Here is a 20,517-nt window from a genome sequence, read left to right on the forward strand (position 1 = left end):
TTGTTTTTGACATATTTTTTTAGTTTTTGACCTTTTCGGTTTTGTTCTTAACTTTTCCATTTTAGTTTTTTGACATTTTCGCTTCACATTTCAGCAATTCTATAGCTACTTGAGAGTACATTTTCCATGTTTTCTGTTGTTTTTATACATAATTTATGAATTTATACATAAAATGAATTTATACATAAAATATGAAAATATTGAAAAACAGACTCTTTGAAAAACAGCCCTTATGGGCCACCGTACAGATCAAATGAACATACTATAAAACACCTCTATGGGGATACTCACAGCAGGGCACATTGTCAAAAAGAAACAGACAATTCAGTGAACTTAGCTACCCAAGACCGCCATGTAAGCTGACATATTGTATGTCCGCTTCAATCATTTTCATCACTTACATCAAAAGTGGAATATATTTAGATCTGTCAATTTCAAATCAACACTATTCATGTGGGTATTTAAAATTGTTATTTTACAGAATGGAAGCGAAATATGTCCACATATTCATGATTGAAAATCGTTTTACTCAGTTGCTTGTTGTGACATTTCCCAGAAATGTGTGAAATGTTCATAAACTGATCAGGTATTATATATTAATAATCATAACAATACTCATGTATGGATGTAAAATGTTTCTAATACACAACAGAAACCAGTTATGTAGGAAAACAACACCTTTAGCTAACCTTGTTACATGGTCGTACACAACAAACAACACATGAACAGGCTACTTCTACGTCCTCCTCTTCACTATTGTTGTATTGTATTTGACAGTTTAAGTAGATATGTCATATTTACAAGTTTACACAGTGCCATGTTCAGTTCATTCCTAAGGCCAGGGCTTCATTAATGAGTGATCTTTTTGTGTCAGTCATGACGATCTGCTCCCCGCAGATCAACTTCATGTTTACTGTGAAGGCAAATGGCAAACCAACACAAAACACAGGGAGAAGAGCCCCAGGAAACTCTACATCAGCCTTTGCTAAAACAACCTGCCTGACCAGGTCGATAAAGGCGAGTCTACCCCTCCCAACATCCAGCACAACTCCATAGTGGAGGGTGGCCTGTGTGCCGGGTGTGGCAGACATTGTGTTTCTGTAGCACTTCCCCCCCTCCCCCTCCTGCCACACCCTGGTTCAGATACTCCCCGAGTGTCTGGTGCAGTTCCTTACACTGACACCCCAGGAGCGGCGCTGCAGACAAACATACATCCCACTGCCCACCTGACTCTCCTCCACTACACCCATCTCCAGGACAGGCATCCCACGCAACCCATACATTGCACTCATCACACCCACCCTGGAGTAGGTTTCCCAGTATCGTGGTGTGTTGGAGGCAGGGGTGACACTAAAGGGAGATGGATCAAGTAGGATGGGGGTGGAGGTACACGTGCCCCTATATTCCTGTAGCCTGCCACTGTCCTTGTGTCGTATGGCGGGTCGCGAGTTGACCAGCTCACCGTCTGTAGTTACATGGCAGCAGTCTGTGTTGGCTCGAGCAGCGTCCAGTTGGAGTTTAGGACCTGGAAATATAGATTTTATTTCTAGTTTAGCAATTGCACTTACTACAATGAATCATTTTGTTGATGAGTTTTGTTTCAATGTTCCAAAAGCAGCGCTATAATTGATCGGTTGCCATTTTCATCTGCCTACGAATTTAATGATAACTGTACTCTTAATTTAAATAATAACGCTGTGATATAATTTGGATGGTTGCTCAAATTATTTGTTGTACAATTTTTCACGCATTGATAAACAAATACACGCTATTTTATATACTTAGATACTCCCACTGCCTAATTAAGTAAATGTTTCAAAGTTATTTCACGATTAGATTAAACTATCATTGTAGGGATTCTAAACTCTCATTATACATAATAGTAAAGACTGAGACAGACAAAAGTGTTGTTTCGTGATATCTTTACATTTGAGTGTTCAACAGACATAGTGGTAACTTCTACGTCCGCTTCAGTCACTGAACACAGTTTAAGCGCTCACTGGGCTGGGAATGTATTGACAGGGATAAGAATTTGTAAATGATTTGTATAAACAATTATATCTTTATTATGACATCGCATAACGTACCCACTATTGACGGACAATTCCGGACTAATTCACACTTATTCCATGTGGTATGTGATAATGGTGACTTACATTCATCTGAAACCTACCTCATCCTGCTGATGATGGAAAAGTCATCAAACCCGGCCCAGAGATTCACAAATATGGAACAAATTAAAATTTAAATACGGGCTACTCCCTATTCCCTATCCACTGGCTTCCAATTATCTTAATCAGCTCTCTGTGTCCATCAATTATATACTGTATAAACTTTGATGTTAATAAGTATATATACCTATGTTGTTTAGAAATCTTCATTCACCTTGATAAAGGTGTTAGGATCTACACCCAAACGTCGCACTAATTGTAATAAAGAAGTTGTTCATCCATAGAACTCGTCTTACTTCAAAATGACAATTCTTGTCAAAATTCCTCAGTAAACATGGACATTATTCTGTACCTTTTATTTAATGAAATGTCATTCTTATTTCCGCCAAAAACACAGGTGTTATTAAGAAATAGACGATTACAATGTTATTAGAGAAAAAGGCACTTACAAATGTTTCACATTAACAACCACCCAAGAAATCAACATCAAAACTACATGTATATTTATTTTTGTACATTGACGGCGGGGGACACCAGACACGGCTTTCACACATTGTACCCATGTCGGGAATCGAACCCGGGTCTTCGGCGTGACGAGCGAATATATGTACATAGTTAGTGTGATTCACATGAGTGAATATTGTAAATACGCCACTTCTAGCAATATTCCAGCAATATCACGGCGAAGGACTCCATAAATGGAATTCACATACTCATTGTACACATGTGGGGAATCGAAACCTCATCTTTGACGTGACGATCAAACTGGCCTACCGCACCGCTATATGAGGTGCTTCTATAAAAATGCTGAACTTTTACAAGTGTTACATATGTAGTGGTAGACTAAAAACTAATAAACAAAATTAAAACAAACACACACAAGGAGTAAACGCAAATTTGCTAGGACACTGCTTATTGTGTTGTCACACATATGTGATAGCACCTCAAAACAATAAAAATCAATAAAAAAATCAAAGAAGTGCAAAGTTCAAGTTGGCTGGCTGGCTAACTTCGTCATTACTCGAAACTGCTGCACAAATGGGAAGTAATGCCTTGTCAATTATATGATTTTTTTAGCCTTTGTTTTGACATCCTTAATTTCCCCGATGATGTCGAGGTCATGATAGATCAGCTCCAGCTTATGACGTCTACATATCCCGGTTGTTTGGGGACTGAAGTGAGGATGTCAGATTATTCACATTTTGTGGCAAGACACGATGCGTTTACATCTTATCTTTTTAATCAAGGTCTAACCCTCACAGGCCTGGTCAAGACAATTCAGATATCCTATGACAGACGTTCAGAGGAATTTACCAAATATGACACCCTTATTGTCAAAGGATGCGCGATGCTGTTTCCTACTATGACCTCTATAGGGAGTGTTGACACATCCCCACATACTGACATTCGCCTGAATAGATAGGTTGGTCATGCTTGGTGACTTGGTTGACGGCGTAGCGTCGTACCCCGCCAGCGTGGGTCATTGTTCATGATACTGATCACTGGGTTGTCAAGTCAGGACTCGATTGTTTGCAGGCCGCATTCGTATGGGAGGAGTATTGTCAGTTTTCGGCGTTAGGATAACCACAAAAACATGTAATTCTTGTAAAAATTGCCGGGTGTCACTGGTAGAGAAGGACGTCCATTTTCGCGGAAACCTGGTGTCATCAACTAATTTTCAGTGATTCGGTCACATACTTTTTCATCACTATCTTGCCTTTAATGCCGTATATGAAATGTTTCTGTAGATAATCGAGACTGAATATTCTCATAACGATTTGAATTGTATGCTTGGAGCCTATTTCTTTAAGCGAGTAAGTGAATATGGTTTTACACCGCTTAGAAGTATTCCAGCAATAATACAGCTGGGAACACCAGCCATGGCCACACAAATGGAACCTGCATGAACACTTGACACAGAATGTGGGTGAACCTGATTGCAGCTTTCGCTCAGCCGATATAAACAATATTTGTGTTTCGAGCACATTGTCTTTTCATCATACACAGTTGACTTGTGCTACCTATCAATGTTTTCTTGTGTTTCACCCAGCTCACCTCCTGCTGTTTTACACTACAGCTTTCTACCGTTCTGGAAGATGCTCCCACAGAAAACATACATGTATGAGAACACCCATACGATTGCAAGACTGGAACGTTCAACTGCTGGAGTGGTAGTGGAGTAGCCTTGTTTTTAAAGGGTTACCTTGCTCACGTCGGGTTTGACTCCCAGAAAGGGTCGAATGTATGAAGCCCATTCCATGTGTTCTCAGCCATGATTAATCCCTTATCCCTCACTACAACTGCTGGATGTACAAGGGTCCAACGCGTGACTTGTTTTAATCCCTTTAGTATTAACCTTTTCATTTACATTTCCATGTTCCATTTACGTCATGGACGTCTGGTCATTATAAAGTCGCATCCAGCACACCGCTGATTGCTAACATGTACTACGATCAACGCCGGTGACACACGATAGTAATACAGGTAATACATTGTAAGCAACTGACTTTTTAAGTGGTTTTCTATGCTAGAAACTATTGCTTAACCCAATTGCCTAATAAACATTAACTACGATAAACAAACACTTACATGTGATGAATATGACACTTCTGTTCTTGCTGATGATGTGAACTGGACTTGAGTACCCTGCAAAATATAGTTTTCATTGTAATACATGATTTTGGCACATTTGTTTCTGAATACTATTCTCACATAAAAGCATAGTAAAGTGCGAGTGAGTCTTTCACTGTTGTTTAAAAGAGTAAACATCATATGGTTCTTTGAAGCTAAAACCATGATCTGGTCGAAACTAGGATTTGAATCCATGAATCCATGATACTTAGTTCAGAGGATCATGGCACGATTAAGGGGTACAAATGTACACAAACAAATGTCGACATGGGCAGCACATGCCCCAACATAAGATGGGAAGCACACAAGTGAAGCTAGTTACCTCATTTTGCCTTTTATTGTGCAGTGAACTACATTAACTGATCTAGATAAACCTTCCTAATAACTATGTATTTTCTGACATGCCAGAAGCAACGATTTTAAAGTGTAACATGTATAATGAATATTATCCAAACGAAAGAGGTCATGCATTTCCGAGGCCTCGCCGTATCATTACATGTTATCTTTTAAAGTAGCAAGGACGTTTGATGTAACTAGTTGTGGTATGTGGCGCACAGTATCGCTCACTAAACAGGTGGAACTGTTTGCTATACATAACTGCTATGGGTCTTGTATCCTTTACCTGGAAATCTATTGAACATCTTACAACTCAATTGACAGTAACTCTGACATATACTCGAGATATAGTTTTTTACTAAATAACTAAATCCCATATCGTGTTGTACATACCTCTCAAGTATAAACCATGTGTAGGTGACTCAGAAAGGATGGATGCTCCGAGTATAAACTGAAAACATATAATTAATAAGCTTGACACAGTATGTAAGTTCTATGTATAAATCTAAATAAGTTTCTTGGCTAGACAATTTAGAATAATTTCCGTTTCTTCTATACTTCGCAGTTTACATTTTGAGGGGGTGGGGGTTGTTTGTCATTTAACGTACACGTGTGACAACTTCATAAGCTTCCTGTGATGTCAGCTGTTCAGGTCGGAGATCCTGTGGTGTCAGCTGTTCATGTTGGAGTCCCTGTGATCCATCTCCACCTGTAGCAGAGCCTGTTGGTAGATAAATGTATTGGATTTCAATAATTAATCTAACTAAAGTCTTATCATTTACTCTTTTATGTAAACAGACAGTGAGTCTTAAACTGATACACTGAATACATTGATATTCTATATTCAAGTTTGAAGGTTAGTGTAGTTCATTTGGTATTTAATCTGCTTTTCCTGACCTACATCCAGGTGTTATATTGTACCTGTGATGCGACGGATCATCTCCCCAAGCCGATGCCACCGCCCTTCATGTACCTGAAACAACATCGCTGACACCATAGAGATCAGAACATAACCTTTGCCTCACACAATAGCTGTGTATCATATCATACCACATACATTATTTATTTATCGACTGCATGTAACATTTAGCTATGTGGGTGTTAGGAACGATGTGCAACTTGATTCCAACTGTGTTGATTAACATATGTTTTACTCACAATTTGAGCCATGTATGTACTCAATGTAAAGAGCCATTGAAACTATTTCTTAGAAAACATGTTTATAAAAACAAAATTCTGTTGCGAAAGCAATACATTACCGTGCTGGTTTCTTCTTTTAATGCCAGCTGTATATTCAGTTTATGGAGATCTGAAGAGACAATTACAAACACAGATTGATTAGCTTGTTATTGGTAACAGTTTTCCTCTTACCCATCGTACATACGGACGGGCAAACAGATAGACAGAGAGGCAGACAACTAATATTTTCTCGACTCACCTCAGATATAATACAAGTCAAATATAAAACTGGGCCACTGTACATGGAATAGCAAGATACTTTTAAATCAATTAATAATCGTATTAAGGCATGCGAGGTAAGATAACTTAAAATATACACAAAACACTTAGCTATGATATAGGATATTGTTCCTAAAGTCCACTTTCAGTGTTCCGGTTTTGGCACTAAGTTAATACAATGTAGGGCATGACAAAATAAAACACAACTCCTCTGCTCTGTAATGAAAAAAATCCAATGGTTTCAATTTTTTGTAAACAGATACAGTAAACTACGGTTATAAAGAAATCGAGGGGACCACTAATTTTAGTTCGTAAAAAGCGTGCTTGTTATAAACGTAGTATACTGTCATCCCTAATGTCGTTACATAAAGGACAGCTTATTAACATGTGTAATTCATTTCCTACTACATTTCAACAGTGAAAACATGTTCCCTTTGCTGGTGGGTTACAATATCGACCAGTTGCAACACGGATAGGGGCGACTCCATATCGGAACAAAGAAAATGCTCTTCTACAGGATCGAGGAATGTCGTTCATGATACAGGATTCTGTTTGCAACTCACTTTTCAGTGTGTTGAAACACAGCTTGTTTCAGAGACTACAAGATACTAAGAACAGGATACGTATAAGAAAAAGCATTTCTTTGAAACTTCTTAAAATTGTAGAGTACATCGTGATAAAAGGATATTGTAAGCACAAAACAAAGCATTCATATAAGGAATCTGGTAAATATTTTCAGTATTTTTGACATGTACAGTGAAATCTGCTTTTAACAAATAAATCACTTTAATTTTGAAGAAGCATTCTTACCCTGTAAAGTAGGCTGTTTATCTGGAATATGATCGAGAGATAAGTCGAGACTGGAGGCAAGACCACCAAATGTGTCAATTAGTTCGATAAGGGCTTTCTGTCCTTGAAAGGAAAGAAGGACTCTCGTGTCTTGTGTGTTATCTTCTGGAAGCTTCCTCTTCAGATTTTCATCAGATTTCTTCTGTAGTACACCAGTGAGAGTAATGAGCTCCTCCTGACTTGTGAATTCAAGTGTTCTCTGGCTGTAGTCTATCGTTGATACTATTGAAGTATGGACGTCATGTAAAGTGTCCAGCTTCTCTTTAACCATTTTATTTGGGAGCTGAAGGCACGCATGAATGTCCTTCATGAGTTGTCTCTGCCGGTGAAGGAACCGTACAGCAACACTTTTGAAGACTGTAGTGGCATCTTGTTCCAGCTTTCTTTGTTTATTTCCCAGTTCGTTTTGGTGACTGTTGACAGTTTTCATTCTGACTGTGACATCTTTCAGTTTAAGTCGTTGCTTCTGCACCTGCTCCTCTAGCTGACCCTTTGCTTCCACATAGGCATGATTCATGTCTTCATTCTTGTGATCCTTGTGGGCCCCTCGATCACATACAAGGCAGATTGCCTGCTTACATGTGTGGTCATACAGCTGCAACTTATTGTCAGGGTGGTCTCTGCAGTTAGGTACTTTCAGCCACTGCTTCATAAGGATATTCTCCGCCTGGTTGATCTCACTCACTCTGTGGGTTCGATTGCGTTTTGGTGTTTTATGCAGTTTATGACAGTCGGAACAGAGCAGGTCATCGCACTCGTGACAGTACATCACAGCCTTTGCATCATGATCTCCTTCGATGTAGTTACATTTCTTCTCTCCATCAACGTAAGCATTATAGGCAGCTTCGTTGCGTCCGACATGATCCACTGCTGTCTGTTCCATGTTGAACTCACGGCCACAGGAGGGACATTGTAGGCAATTCTGCTTTGCTTGGGTGACTTGGTGGTCAATGGATGGCTTGCAGGCAGAATGAAGGCATGGAAGAAGGCAAAGCTGACTCCCATCACAGCAGGACTGAGTTGAACACTGACACATCCGCTCAGTCGAATCTGAGGAAAAACAAGTGACACGATCAGTTTAAAGCTTAAAGGAACTGATTCATCAGACATACATAATCAGGCTCTTACTTACCGTGTTATTGTATTTTTGTTCATAAGTTACATATATAAGATGGAGTGTCACTTTGTTTAATGCACCTGCTTGATGGACTTCCTCTCTAACATGTACCCTGTCTGGGTACTGTGACCTGGGAACCCCCAATAAAGCATCATATGCCTCCTCTTCCTCTTGTAGTCTCTGAAACGACAGTTTTCACTGCATCACAGACATGTATCTTGTTATGAAGATATTACGTGTTAATTTATTTCCATTTAGTTTAGAAGCTGTGCAAAATAACACCTTCAACATTTAAGTTGAACCAATCTCACCTTCTCCACTGTTTCACATTTTGCTCGAATCTGCAACAACTCATCATTTGCCTTTGACAATTTTGTTTTGACTGAAACGAGAAAAATACATGGATTGCCTTAGATAACAGTTTTATGCGTCAACATTCCGGACATAGCATAGCACGGTCCATTGAAAATATGGAATTAGTATATTTCCAGAAATGATACAATGTAGTTGTTTATCACAGACAGGCCATTGGAAACCAGGATGTTCAATTACCACCGTGAACACTGGCAAAATATGAACACACAATGCCATTTAGCAAGTGATCAAATGTTTTATTTGGGATAACTCTTTCTTAGTTATGTACAGATTCTCGTACTTTTTTAAGTTGAGTCCTATCCGGCAGTGGCAGTGTTGGTTCGAATCCCGGATGGGACTCAACCTAAAAAAGTACGGGAATCTGTACTTTTCTAAGAATGTGTTATCCCAAATATAACATTTGTTACATATGACCACATTCTAAATGACATTGTGTGTTCATAGCTTTCGGGACCCGTGAAGATTCCGGTGTAGAATAGGTCTTCAGCAACCCATGCTTGCCATAAAAGGTGACTATGGTTGTCGTAAAAGGCGACTAACGGGATCGGGTGGTCAGGCTCGCTGACTTGGTTGATGCATGTCATCGATCCCAATTGTGTGGATCGATGCTCATGATATCAATCACTGGATTGTCTGGTCCAGACTCGATTATTTACAGACCGCCGTCATATAGCTGGAATAATACTGAGTGTGGCGTTAGACAACAAACCAAACGAAAAAATCATAGCTTGAACAAGTGCGAGAATCTGTACTTCACTAAGAAAGTGTTATACCAAATATAACATTTGTTACTGGCAACATAAGCAAAATCAAAATTGTGGATGGAAGCGATATTGAACTATATATTATTAATGTCAGATTACCAGCTTCAACTTCCTCATTCTTCTTTTCTATCTGTGTTGTGAGATCCCCTCTTTCTTTTACAAGTTGTTCTTTCAGTTCAGCATAGTCTGTGTCTTTTTGTTTAACTTGTTCCTCAAGTCTTTCCATTGCCTTAAAACAAACGCGAACGACCGTTTAAGAAGTTCATATCGACTGCATATACATGTAGCAGTTTATGTCATTTTTTTACATGTTACACTCCTTTTTTATCAAAACTTCAACGTTGTTGTAAATGTACTTTTAATAAGCACTACCATTGTGAAAATCACATACATCTAAATTTATATCTCTTCTCAAAATAAGGGAGTTCTTAACATAATAAATAGACGAGCTTGTGCTGTCTCTCCACAACGTACAGAGTGCATGTCAGCTATTTGCCCATCTTTTTCAGCAAGATGTTTTTTGTGGTGAGCTTCCACCTTTTTCTTGTTGACATAGACGAGATCTGAACTACCTGAAAATATAATATTGCGCCAGTAGAAAACAGGGTGTGGCAAGATTTATAAGACTGTTGTCATATATCTTTGAAAAGGAATAAAATTTAAAGTTGATATTGTTTGGAATAATTCCTTGCTTGTCGACGTTTGCTATTCATGTTATAAGAATACTTATCCTGGCACAATGTATTTTCATTTGATCATATAAAATAGAAGCCACAGCAGGCCACTTCTACATGGGAACACACGTTGCCGTTGGTTACCAAGCAGAGTTACCCGCCCTTGATACTCAACTGCCTTCTCGTCAGCATGTGTCTTGGTATCTAGGCCTAGGACAGAGACTTTTTGTGACAATGTAAGGATTCTAATAGCGTGAATAACCAAATTCATGTAGCATATGTTCTATCCCTTCACAACATATTGCAACACTTGGGATCCGCTACAGCAGCTTGCCTTATTGCTGACCAGCTCTGGAATATGTATGTATAAGAATATGCTCAGCAAGAGTAATCCTCACAAATCAATATTCCCTGCCACATTCTTAACTCAAACATGTAAATTGATGCTTCAGTGTCTAGCAGGGCGGCTTATAATACGTGAGTCCCGTAGCATCGGAGACCAACAATCCCTCTGAATAGTTATTGTGACACTATGTGACACAAAGAATATCTGGAAAACAATGGTGTTTGACCACAAAATCCCACATTAGGTCCATATGAGGCATCTGGTCATTGTCAAATTTAAGTTAAGTAACATTCAAGGCATTGACTTCCCAAATACAAGCATGACTCTTCTGGACCTAGAAAACGGCAAGGAATGGGTTGATGGTTGTGGATGTTCAACGGTATGGGGATCAATGAGTCTGCTACACGCATGCATTGCGGAGTTGCCTTCCCAGGGTGGTTCCCGGGATTCCTGTGATCTTTCTAATTCTGGAACCATAGTCCCCTGAGCCAATAAGGCACAATGGAAAGAGGTTGGCACTAGTTTTAGTCAACTTCAGCAGTACTCTAAGTAGTAGTGTTGGTGTCGATCATATGAAGGTGTGCATTGTGTTCCAGAACATGGCCAGTGGATAGTGATCCCAGAAGAATGAATCTGAGATTGGAGAGTCGAACATTGGAAGCTGGTTGTCGTATCTTGTAGCGCCCACATCATTGTTGGGCGTGTTCAGCTGTTAACCAATCACCTAAACGAAATTCAGATAAACTTGTCATTATGTTGGCGTGGACTGGTGTCGCCTTGACATCGCGTCTGCGACGACATGTGTAACGCCCGAGATGTGGTGAAACAAGGCCTCTAGTGGCACGCCGGTCAGCAACGTGTAGAAATGTTCTGCCAAACAAGTCACTTGAGTGTTACCACAGTGGCTGTCACTAATAATCCTGGCTATTCCCAGTTGATCATGGCTGGGGCGAAACTTGTGAGTCAATTGGCCAGAGGCGAGAATGTTATTGTCACACCCGCTTAAAGTTTCTCCACTTTCTGAATTTGCAGCTAACGTCTGTGGAGTGCTCACTGGCACATCTGGAATATGTGAATACATAATTAGGTGTCAGGGACGGAGATTTTTCGTGTGATCACATCCCCATGGCTAAGGCGTTATCACAAGACTGTACTTGGAGAAAGTGTAACTGAAGGCACTGCTGTCACAAACCAGGATGGCCCTGGAAGTTGTAGCAGTCAATATCTACCAAATGGAGTAGCCGCCGATGGAATTGCCCATCCCTAATGTGGAGGAAAACTGTGATGAGTGGTTAAAATAACGTGTAGTTCTGCGTGTTAGTAAGATGAAAACGGAAACGGGTTTCTAATAGCCATTCGCAGTAGAGCTCATTTCAAGGATGGTGTTGCTTTCCTTAACGTTGGATCACCCACAGAAAGGTGTTGACTGCATAGTAATTCTCTGAGCGCCGGTTCCCAAGTAGACACTTGTACAAGGGAAGAAAAGTACATCACCAATCCCAGGACGAAGAGAGGCGCATTTGGGGACTGTTCTGGTGACGATGACATACCAGACACTGATGCACCCATCGTAGCCATTAAATGTGAAGGCACCATCAATATGGGAAGCATCAGCAATGTCAGGGTAATGTATTTGCTAGATGATGGCAAGATGTTGTATTCAATGATGGGTGAAAATCATCGAATAGATACGAAGCTCAGGACAATGGCCAGTGGATCGCCAGTCACAGACAAAGCACTGATCCCCAGTAGAGCTCCAATCACTAGCGACAGTCGCCAGGAGGATGCATCCCAGGTATGCGACGACGAGGACCCTTATAGTGACACCATTAGGCGCGACAGATGGCGATCCAAGACGAGGAGAAACGCTGGTGGGAGACAGTTCTGGTGACATTGACATCCACTTTCGACAGTTTGGACAATCAATCGCGGGAAATATTTTTTTGGTCACGATCACAAAAACAATAATGCACAAATGCATGGTCCAAAATGAAAGTTTTCCACATACGTCATTGTAATAGCTTTTTTGAAAGATATCTGTGACGTTTCATTCAGGTGTGTATAATAAACCCGAAGTCAAAGGATATAATTACCAACAGATAGCACATCTGTATCACTTGTCTGATGAGAAGGGACGTAATGAATAACTCATTACTGAATAAGCAATGGTAACGAGGGCTCTGGATGTACACGGAGGCACGTTTTAGATTAGGCGTTATATGATCGAAGTGAAGGAGGACATTGGAATATGTTGTGCCAGGATAGGAAATATTATTAGCCTCAGGACTATAACATGTACTTTGGTATATTTATCTTTGGTAAAACGCCTAAAAACATTTACTTGTCAGTGTGTCCAAGACCTACACCATGTATCGATCAGGAACATATGATATGATTTGTCTTTTTTTCTTAGTCCACGTGAATGGGAGTGTAACTACACTGGGTTCAGTATGCCAAAACCTGGGCGGAAACATTCATATTTCACCACAGATCAATCTAGGATAATTCATTGTTAATAAGTGTACATTATTGATATCTGATGCACATTGAAAACTACATGTGTATTAAGTGAAAAAAATCCTTCTAACTTCAGCTGATGAGCTGCAATTTCACAGCCTATGGTGCTTAGAACCAACCTGAACTAAAACACCAACATTTTTTGTAGATTTTGATTAGTAATATTATATTCGATATGAATAAAGAGGCATGTGATAGGTTGAAATACCTTCTTCAGTTGAGGTTTCATCAAGTTTCTCCTTGATAAATTGTTGTGTTGAATCGAGGACAGCACACAGTGTCCTGTAGCCTTCAACCCATTTTCTTCAAAATCTCCAGGAACAGTTCACATTGTCTCTCTGGTGCAGCTTGTCTACACCTGTCATAGTCTCCCTGTGTGAAGACACGGTCCTGGTACAAGGCATCCAGCACAGGGTCGACCTGAAGGTTCTCCTTTAGATATACATGATTCCTTTGCAGGATAAGACTATGGGGAATATCCATCCTGAGATGTAATGCGTGCGTGATGGTATCTGTAAAATGAAAACAAGACCAGGTATGATGGTTGTTTCACGTGGTGAACATTATTGAGTTTAAATCAATATGTAAATAGCTATGCGATAAACTGCAAAGAGATATGAACAGTGAAGCGTGGTTCATTTCACGATAAGACATTTTTCTATCATGAAGTCATTGCTGAAGATTCGAGCAAGCGACTTGATGACGTAATATATTGGACGACGTTCTGTACAATAGAGTTCATACAACAGCCATACACAGAGAGGACTCTCTGAGATCATTTGTTAACACGGGCTATAACATGACCAGTTAAACTAATGAAATATATTTTAAGCGAGGTCTACCTTAAAAAAGCTCTTCGTGTGCTAAACTTTTCTTGTCAGCCGAAGCCAAATGTCTTACCCCAGAAGACGACAAAAGGGACTTGTGGCTCAGGTCTTCAACACATCAATGTCATACAGAATAAAGTATCCGCTACCTGTTCTAAGTGGGCGGGGGCCAGGCTCACAGTTCAAAATCTAAACGCATGTCACGTGGTTACAAACAAAGCCACCCTGTGCGAGAAAGATAACTAAGAAATGTAGAAGGTCAAAGTTGTCGCTATGTTGCGTAGTACATTACTGTGTCACAATGATATTGACAGACTAGATTTCCCTTAGCAAGTGATGCTTCTGACATGCATTTTCTATCCAGAAACTTAATACACAGCTGATACAATTGACATATCCATAGTCTCAAAGAATAGAGTGAGTGGATTGGGTGTATTGCTGTTTTGAACTGTATTTCAGTTATATCACGGTGTGTCAGCCTAATATGTGAGGAAAGCCTGCATTGATGCAGGTCTTAGATGCTACAAATTGAAACCCACGAGTACGGCTATGTGCTGACAAGCCACGAATCATGATCGGAGCGATTCTGTGATTCGAACCTACGACCACAGGAATTGTTCAAATGCAATTCCCCCAAAAGTTGGTAGTGAGAAAAAGTGTTTCATGTTTCGTGGCAGAAGAGACCGCAATCACGAGAGCTTGTGTTCTGCATGATATAATTATCTTTATCTTAATATTATATAACTCGCTGATAAAACATACAGTGTGTGGCTTATCGGCAGAGAGTGAAACTCGTTAGTGTACACACTGTCATTCCTGCAAATCCAGTAGATTGTTGCCAATGCGTGTATGTCTGTGAAGTGAAATATATCTGTACCACAAATACTTCGTTTTTCCAGACATTTAAGATTAAGAGGGGAATGCTACCGTCCAAATAAGTCGTTGCACCGTCCTCCCATAACTCATTTTTAGTGCATAACACTCCAGACATGTTGAGGTAACAGGATTGCGTAAAATGCAATAACCACACGCCACATCACGGAGCGTAGTAAACTGAGAAAACAAAATATAGCAGACATACCAACTTACAACCAGTTGACTTGTTTGTGTAGGTTTTGTCGAATCCAGTTGCTCGCTTAACAAGTGAAGTAGTCCGACTTATGATCACAAGTATGATGTCCTTCAAGCCATTCAAATTACAAGAACAGAGATTGTATATACGTGTATTAAGTCAACATCGACATGATACACTTAATCTATATGTGCATGTTTAATATCTTTGAGGGTTGAAATAAAAGTTCGGAGTCTCAAATATAAGAAATTGCGTAAAAGTAAAATATTTTATTTACGACATAAACTCGAGTCAGATGAATAAACTGTTTCGCTGTTTCATGTCTGTAACATAAGAGCCAATGATCTTTGGAACATGCTCAAACTTCAGGAACATGCACTGATCATGAAAATACTTTATAGTTAATTTCCCACCGTGTCGCCGAATTTGATCAAATCAAACGATGCGTGTTCAAACCCCTCTGGCGACACGTTTTCTGACTCTGCAATCATTCACACATTTAAAATATTGTTATATGACAGTGTATTTTATTGTTGAAAAGTGTAGCTGTGTTGCACTGCATATATGAGGATTCGGTAAAAGCATTCATTTGTTGTTGTTTGGTGTGAGAGAGTCCGTTCAGGATCCCATAGGTTTTGAGTTGTCTTTGGCCATACAGTTTGTGCATCTTTAAATCACCTAAAAGAGCATTGGCTTAATGATAGCTCTGAAATGAGTTTGTTGGAGTATGTCTCATCATTTCGGGCTAGGCTTTCAGAAGCTTGTGAAGTTGGTAGGAATAACTTGAAGGAATACCAGGACAAAATGAAAGTACATTATGACAAGAGAGACATTTTAGTCCTGACGATAAGGTCTCAGCGTTTTTGCTAATTCAAGGACAACCATTACGTGCTAGGTACAATGGTCCGTATGTTATTGACAGTAAAGTCAGTGATACTGACAGCGTTGTACAAACACCAGACCGTCGCGAAAATACACAGCTTTGTCATGTCAATATGATCAGCACTAAATGTCAAGGTTCCTTCTTAGTGTGTTGCCACTGGTTCTCCTGTGCATATTGCATCAAACTGTGATACTGATGAGAATTATGACTTTGAAACATTAACTTGGATGCTAATTAAAGTAATTTGTCATCTGAGCAAAAGACTCACGATTTAGTGTGCCATGATGTAGATGTACGCGTCTCTGTGCCTGTTAAACAGCATGACTCACGAAGGACCTAACCAATATAAAATGATGCCATTTGAGCTCAAGAACGCTCCAGCCACCTTCCCGTCCAGCATCTCAGCAATGACATGACAGCCGAAGGTGTCGAAGCCTACGTTGACGATATTATCAATCATGGACTGGGACTTACACCTGAAGAGGGTCTGTGTCTTCTTCTTTTCGATATGGCTGGTTACTACCGTACAGTCAAAATGTCTCACATGTATAGGCCCCCTTACTAATTTGCTTGACAAAAAGATGAAGTTTGTGTTTAGGACAGTAATTGTCAGGCTGCTTTTGTTAAAGCCATTCTCGCGAATTCCCTTTTTCTCAAAGCACCAAACTTTCAAAAAAACATCTTTCAAAACAGCTGTAGAAGCTAGTGACGTTGGTGCTGGAGCTGTCCTGTTGCAGGAAGATGCATCAGGCTTTAATCATCCTGTTTGTTATTATTCACGAAACTTGTACAAACATCAGAGAAATGATTCCAATATTGAAAAATATACTCTTGCTCAATTGTTGGCTTTGCAACAATCTAAGTGTACTTGGGTACTACTATGTTTTCTATTCAAGGGGGCATGGGTGGCCCTGTCGTCTAAGGCGCCGCGATTCGCTGTGCAGAGTTGCATCCCTTGGGCACGCCAGAAACCTTTGACTGTCGGTTCGAATCCCGGTTTGCCCTGATTATGTTTCTAGGTTTGTCAGCACAATACCCGTGCTCATGGATTTCACCGATGTGGTAAACGTCTGAGACCTGCATCACTTCGGGCTTTCCTCCCACATTAAGCTGACACGCCGCGATAGAAGTGGAATACTGTTAAAAGCGGCGTTAAACCCAACTCATTCACTCCCTCCTATTCAAGTGTACACTGATCACAATCCACTGACTGTTCTTCATAAAACGCCTAATGTGGTTGAGCCTCTCTTTGCAAGAATTTTAATTATACATCAAGCATATCAAAGGCAAAGACAATGTTATTGCTGATGCATTGTCTCGAGTTCGAACGTTCTTTATCCGATGGGAGAGTGTTATATGGAAGTGTATTTTATTGTTTCATGTGAGGATCGCTCATCATCCCTGATTCACCGCCTTGTCTATCAGCTTGACCACTGTCGCCGCTTGGTGAATTTATAGTATTATAACTGACTTTTGCTGTCTCAAATGTGTTTTTGTATTTGATACTGGCCACTGCCATCCTATTATACACTGTCATTGAATATTGCACTAGCGCTCGATTATGTACTGCCTGTCTGTGCTGCCCCTCTCATTCACTCCTGCCTGTGCTGCCCCTCTCATTAGCTCCAGTCTGTGCTGCCCCTCTCATTAAATCCAGCCTGTGCTGCCCCTCTCATTCACTCCAGTATGTGCTGCCCCTCTCATTCACTCCAGTCTGTGCTGCCCCTCTCATTCACTCCAGTCTGTGCTGCCCCTCTCATTCACTCCAGTCTGTGCTGCCCTTTCATTCACTCCAGTCTGTGCTGCCCTTCTTATTCACTCTCGTCGGTGCTGCCCCTCTCATTCACTCTTGTCGGTGCTGCCCCTCTCATTAACTCCAGTCTGTGCTGCCCCTCTCATTAACTCCAGTCTGTGCTGCCCCTCTCATTCACTCCAGACTGTGCTGCCCCTATGATTAACTCCAGTCTGTGATGCCCCTCGTATTCACTCCATTCTGTGGTGTACCTCTCATTCACTCCAGTCTGTTCTGCCCCTCTCATTCACTCCACTCGGTGCTGTTCCTCTCATTCACACCAGTCTGTGCTGCCCCTCTCTTTCACTCCAGCCTGTGCTGTCCCTCTCAGTCACTCCACTCGGTGCTGTTCCTCTCATTCACACCAGTCTGTGCTGTCCCTCTCATTCACTCCAGCCTTAGCTGTCCCTCCCTCTTATTCACTCAAGTCTGTGCTGCCCCTCTCATTCACTCCAGTGTGTGCTGCCCCTCTTATTCACTCCAGCCTGTGCTGTCCCTGTCATTCACTACTTCCTGTGATGCCCCTCTCATTAACTCCAGTCTGTGCTGCCCCTCTCATTAACTCCAGCCTATGCTGCCCCTCTGATTCTCTCTTGTCAGTGCTGTCCCTCTCATTCAGTCAAGTCGGTGCTGCCCCTCTTATTCACTCCAGTCGGTGCTGCTCCTCTCATTCACTCCAGTCTGTGCTGTCCTCATTCACTCCAGCATGTGCTGCCCCTCTCATTAATTCCAGTCTGTGCTGTCACTCCCATTCACTTCAGCCTGTGCTGTCCCTCTCATTCGCTCCAGCCTGTGCTGTCTCTCTCATTTATTCCAGCCTGTGCTGTCCTTCTCATTCATTACAGCCTGTTCTGCCCCTCTCATTTGCTCCAGTCTGTGCTGCCGCTCTCATTCACTCCAGCCTGTGCTGCCCCTCTCATTCACTCCAGTCTGTGCTGCCCCTCTCATTCACTCCAGTCTGTGCTGCCCCTCTCATTCACTCCAGTCTGTGCTGCCCTTTCATTCACTCCAGTCTGTGCTGCCCTTCTTATTCACTCTCGTCGGTGCTGCCCCTCTCATTCACTCTTGTCGGTGCTGCCCCTCTCATTAACTCCAGTCTGTGCTGCCCCTCTCATTCACTCCAGACTGTGCTGCCCCTCTCATTCACTCTTGTCGGTGCTGCCCCTCTCATTAACTCCAGTCTGTGCTGCCCCTTTCATTCACTCCAGTCTGTGCTGCCCCTCTCATTCACTCTTGTCGGTGCTGCCCCTCTCATTCACTCCAGTCTGTGCTGCCCCTCTCATTCACTCCAGACTGTGCTGCCCCTCTCATTCACTCTTGTCGGTGCTGCCCCTCTCATTAACTCCAGTCTGTGCTGCCCCTTTCATTAACTCCAGTCTGTGCTGCCCCTTTCATTCACTCCAGTCTGTGCTGCCCCTCTCATTAACTCCAGTCTGTGCTGCCCCTTTCATTCACTCCAGTCTGTGCTGCCCCTTTCATTCACTCCAGACTGTGCTGCCCCTCTCATTCACTCCAGACTGTGCTGCCCCTCTCATTCACTCCAGACTGTGCTGCCCCTTTCATTCACTCCAGTCTGTGCTGCCCCTCTCATTCACTCTTGTCGGTGCTGCCCCTCTCATTCACTCCAGTCTGTGCTGCCCCTCTCATTCACTCCAGTCTGTGCTGCCCCTCTCATTCACTCCAGACTGTGCTGCCCCATTCATTCACTCCAGTCTGTGCTGCCCCTCTCATTCACTCTTGTCGGTGCTGCCCCTCTCATTCACTCCAGTCTGTGCTGCCCCTCTCATTCACTCCAGTCTGTGCTGCCCCTCTCATTCACTCCAGTCTGTGCTGCCCCTCTCTTTCACTCCAGTCTGTTCTGTCCCTCTCATTCACTCCAGTCTGTTCTGTCCCTCTCATTCACTCCAGTCTGTGCTGCCCCTCTCATTAACTCCAGTCCGTGCTGCCCCTCTCATTCACTCCAGTCTGTTCTGTCCCTCTCATTCACTCCAGTCTGTTCTGTCCCTCTCATTCACTCCAGTCTGTGCTGCCCCTCTCATTAACTCCAGTCTGTGCTGCCCCTCTCATTAACTCCAGTCTGTTCTGTCCCTCTCATTCACTCCAGTCTGTTCTGTCCCTCTCATTCACTCCAGGCTGTTCTGTCCCTCTCATTCACTCCAGTCTGTGCTGCCCCTTTCATTCACTCCAGTCTGTGCTGCCCCTTTCATTCACTCCAGTCTGTGCTGCCCCTCTCATTCACTCCAGTCTGTTCTGTCCCTCTCATTCACTCCAGCCTGTGCTGCCGCTCTCATTCATTCCAGCCTGTGCTGCCCCTCTCATTAACTCCAGTCTGTGCTGCCCCTCTCATTCACTCTTGTCGGTGCTGCCCCTCTCATTCACTCTTGTCGGTGCTGCCCCTCTCATTCACTCCAGTCTGTGCTGCCCCTCTCATTCACTCCAGTCTGTGCTGCCCCTCTCATTCACTCCAGTCTGTGCTGCCCCTCTCTTTCACTCCAGTCTGTTCTGTCCCTCTCATTCACTCCAGTCTGTTCTGTCCCTCTCATTCACTCCAGTCTGTGCTGCCCCTCTCATTAACTCCAGTCCGTGCTGCCCCTCTCATTCACTCCAGTCTGTTCTGTCCCTCTCAGTCACTCCAGTCTGTTCTGTCCCTCTCATTCACTCCAGTCTGTGCTGCCCCTCTCATTAACTCCAGTCTGTGCTGCCCC

At 42.1% G+C, this 20,517-nt stretch overlaps 2 pseudogenes; both read right to left on the reverse strand.

Annotated features, from left to right (window-relative positions):
* Positions 1-713: 713 nt before the first annotated feature.
* The window catches only part of LOC139447057 (interaptin-like), a 43,281-nt pseudogene continuing 23,477 nt past the window's right edge, over positions 714-20,517 (reverse strand).
* On the reverse strand, positions 11,411-13,721 carry LOC139447784 (uncharacterized; annotated as a pseudogene).

Source organism: Haliotis cracherodii, unplaced genomic scaffold, assembly GCF_022045235.1.
Source record: "Haliotis cracherodii isolate W230 unplaced genomic scaffold, xgHalCrac1.p SCAF_7, whole genome shotgun sequence".
NCBI classification, from domain to species: domain Eukaryota; kingdom Metazoa; phylum Mollusca; class Gastropoda; order Lepetellida; family Haliotidae; genus Haliotis; species Haliotis cracherodii.